Source organism: Semicossyphus pulcher, unplaced genomic scaffold, assembly GCF_022749685.1.
Source record: "Semicossyphus pulcher isolate SPU_LCO1_2020_fin unplaced genomic scaffold, fSemPul1.0.p SCAF_11, whole genome shotgun sequence".
NCBI classification, from domain to species: Eukaryota; Metazoa; Chordata; class Actinopteri; order Labriformes; family Labridae; genus Semicossyphus; species Semicossyphus pulcher.
In genome coordinates, this window is record NW_027211615.1 from 2,727,501 (window position 1) to 2,730,000 (window position 2,500).

The following is a 2,500-nucleotide window of genomic DNA, read 5'->3' on the forward strand; positions in this document are numbered from 1 at the left end:
TTCAATGCATTCTTGCGCATGAGTGTCTGATCAAACTTTTTCAAGGCCGGCAGCATCAGCACCTCTCCTGTCCATCACAGAAAAATGAAAAAGCTTACAGCACCTGGTATTCCCAGGCGGTCTCCCATCCAAGTACTAACCAGGCCCGACCCTGCTTAGCTTCCGAGATCGGACGAGATCGGGCGTGTTCAGGATGGTATGGCCGTAAGCGACAGTTGTGTGTTCAATCGGGCCTTTTAAAAATGCATTTGGGCACTTTTTAATCTCTTCATATGTTACTGTGTTTTTTTTCTAGGATGAATTCAATGCATTCTTGCACATGAGTGTCTGATCAAACTTTTTCAAGGTCTGCGGCATCAGCACCTCTCCTGTCCATCACAGAAAAATGAAAAAGCTTACAGCACCTGGTATTCCCAGGCGGTCTCCCATCCAAGTACTAACCAGGCCCGACCCTGCTTAGCTTCCGAGATCGGACGAGATCGGGCGTGTTCAGGGTGGTATGGCCGTAAGCGACAGTTGTGTGTTCAATCGGGCCTTTTAAAAATGCATTTGGGCACTTTTTAATCTCTTCATATGTTACTGTGTTTTTTTTCTAGGATGAATTCAATGCATTCTTGCACATGAGTGTCTGATCCAACTTTTTCAAGGCCTGCAGCATCAGCACCTCTCCTGTCCATCACAGAAAAATGAAAAAGCTTACAGCACCTGGTATTCCCAGGCGGTCTCCCATCCAAGTACTAAACAGGCCCGACCCTGCTTAGCTTCCGAGATCGGACGAGATCGGGCGTGTTCAGGGTGGTATGGCCGTAAGCGACAGTTGTGTGTTCAATCGGGCCTTTTAAAAATGCATTTGGGCACTTTTTAATCTCTTCATATGTTACTGTGTTTTTTTTCTAGGATGAATTCAATGCATTCTTGCACATGAGTGTCTGATCAAACTTTTTCAAGGCCTGCAGCATCAGCACCTCTCCTGTCCATCACAGAAAAATGAAAAAGCTTACAGCACCTGGTATTCCCAGGCGGTCTCCCATCCAAGTACTAACCAGGCCCGACCCTGCTTAGCTTCCGAGATCGGACGAGATCGGGCGTGTTCAGGGTGGTATGGCCGTAGGCGACAGTTGTGTGTTCAATCGGGCCTTTTAAAAATGCATTTGGGCACTTTTTAATCTCTTCATATGTTACTGTGTTTTTTTTCTAGGATGAATTCAATGCATTCTTGCACATGAGTGTCTGATCCAACTTTTTCAAGGCCTGCAGCATCAGCACCTCTCCTGTCCATCACAGAAAAATGAAAAAGCTTACAGCACCTGGTATTCCCAGGCGGTCTCCCATCCAAGTACTAACCAGGCCCGACCATGCTTAGCTTCCGAGATCGGACGAGATCGGGCGTGTTCAGGGTGGTATGGCCGTAAGCGACAGTTGTGTGTTCAATCGGGCCTTTTAAAAATGCATTTGGGCACTTTTTAATCTCTTCATATGTTACTGTGTTTTTTTTCTAGGATGAATTCAATGCATTCTTGCACATGAGTGTCTGATCAAACTTTTTCAAGGCCTGCAGCATCAGCTCCTCTCCTGTCCATCACAGAAAAATGAAAAAGCTTACAGCACCTGGTATTCCCAGGCGGTCTCCCATCCAAGTACTAACCAGGCCCGACCCTGCTTAGCTTCCGAGATCGGACGAGATCGGGCGTGTTCAGGGTGGTATGGCCGTAAGCGACAGTTGTGTGTTCAATCGGGCCTTTTAAAAATGCATTTGGGCACTTTTTAATCTCTTCATATGTTACTGTGTTTTTTTTCTAGGATGAATTCAATGCATTCTTGCGCATGAGTGTCTGATCAAACTTTTTCAAGGCCGGCAGCATCAGCACCTCTCCTGTCCATCACAGAAAAATGAAAAAGCTTACAGCACCTGGTATTCCCAGGCGGTCTCCCATCCAAGTACTAACCAGGCCCGACCCTGCTTAGCTTCCGAGATCGGACGAGATCGGGCGTGTTCAGGGTGGTATGGCCGTAAGCGACAGTTGTGTGTTCAATCGGGCCTTTTAAAAATGCATTTGGGCACTTTTTAATCTCTTCATATGTTACTGTGTTTTTTTTCTAGGATGAATTCAATGCATTCTTGCACATGAGTGTCTGATCAAACTTTTTCAAGGTCTGCGGCATCAGCACCTCTCCTGTCCATCACAGAAAAATGAAAAAGCTTACAGCACCTGGTATTCCCAGGCGGTCTCCCATCCAAGTACTAACCAGGCCCGACCCTGCTTAGCTTCCGAGATCGGACGAGATCGGGCGTGTTCAGGGTGGTATGGCCGTAAGCGACAGTTGTGTGTTCAATCGGGCCTTTTAAAAATGCATTTGGGCACTTTTTAATCTCTTCATATGTTACTGTGTTTTTTTTCTAGGATGAATTCAATGCATTCTTGCACATGAGTGTCTGATCCAACTTTTTCAAGGCCTGCAGCATCAGCACCTCTCCTGTCCATCACAGAAAAATGAAAAA

The 2,500-nt window shown here is 46.2% G+C and overlaps 9 non-coding genes across 9 annotated transcripts in view; all 9 read right to left on the minus strand.

Annotated features, from left to right (window-relative positions):
* Positions 1-91: 91 nt before the first annotated feature.
* Positions 92-210, minus strand: LOC138586517 (5S ribosomal RNA). Its single transcript, XR_011306590.1, has one exon. It is a non-coding gene; the product is annotated as a 5S ribosomal RNA (ribosomal RNA).
* A 182-nt stretch (positions 211-392) lies between these two features.
* LOC138587585 (5S ribosomal RNA) lies at positions 393-511 on the minus strand. The gene has a single exon (XR_011307580.1). It is a non-coding gene; the product is annotated as a 5S ribosomal RNA (ribosomal RNA).
* Positions 512-693: 182 nt separating this feature from the next.
* LOC138586557 (5S ribosomal RNA) lies at positions 694-812 on the minus strand. The gene has a single exon (XR_011306627.1). It is a non-coding gene; the product is annotated as a 5S ribosomal RNA (ribosomal RNA).
* Positions 813-994: 182 nt separating this feature from the next.
* LOC138586800 (5S ribosomal RNA) lies at positions 995-1,113 on the minus strand. Its single transcript, XR_011306861.1, has one exon. It is a non-coding gene; the product is annotated as a 5S ribosomal RNA (ribosomal RNA).
* A 182-nt stretch (positions 1,114-1,295) lies between these two features.
* LOC138586854 (5S ribosomal RNA) lies at positions 1,296-1,414 on the minus strand. Its single transcript, XR_011306911.1, has one exon. It is a non-coding gene; the product is annotated as a 5S ribosomal RNA (ribosomal RNA).
* A 182-nt stretch (positions 1,415-1,596) lies between these two features.
* Positions 1,597-1,715, minus strand: LOC138587586 (5S ribosomal RNA). Its single transcript, XR_011307581.1, has one exon. It is a non-coding gene; the product is annotated as a 5S ribosomal RNA (ribosomal RNA).
* A 182-nt stretch (positions 1,716-1,897) lies between these two features.
* On the minus strand, positions 1,898-2,016 carry LOC138587587 (5S ribosomal RNA). The gene has a single exon (XR_011307582.1). It is a non-coding gene; the product is annotated as a 5S ribosomal RNA (ribosomal RNA).
* Positions 2,017-2,198: 182 nt separating this feature from the next.
* On the minus strand, positions 2,199-2,317 carry LOC138587588 (5S ribosomal RNA). Its single transcript, XR_011307583.1, has one exon. It is a non-coding gene; the product is annotated as a 5S ribosomal RNA (ribosomal RNA).
* A 182-nt stretch (positions 2,318-2,499) lies between these two features.
* LOC138586558 (5S ribosomal RNA) overlaps position 2,500 on the minus strand; it is a 119-nt gene continuing 118 nt past the window's right edge. Inside the window, exon 1 of the ribosomal RNA XR_011306628.1 lies at position 2,500. This exon is cut by the window's right edge and continues 118 nt beyond it. This is a non-coding gene — a ribosomal RNA (5S ribosomal RNA).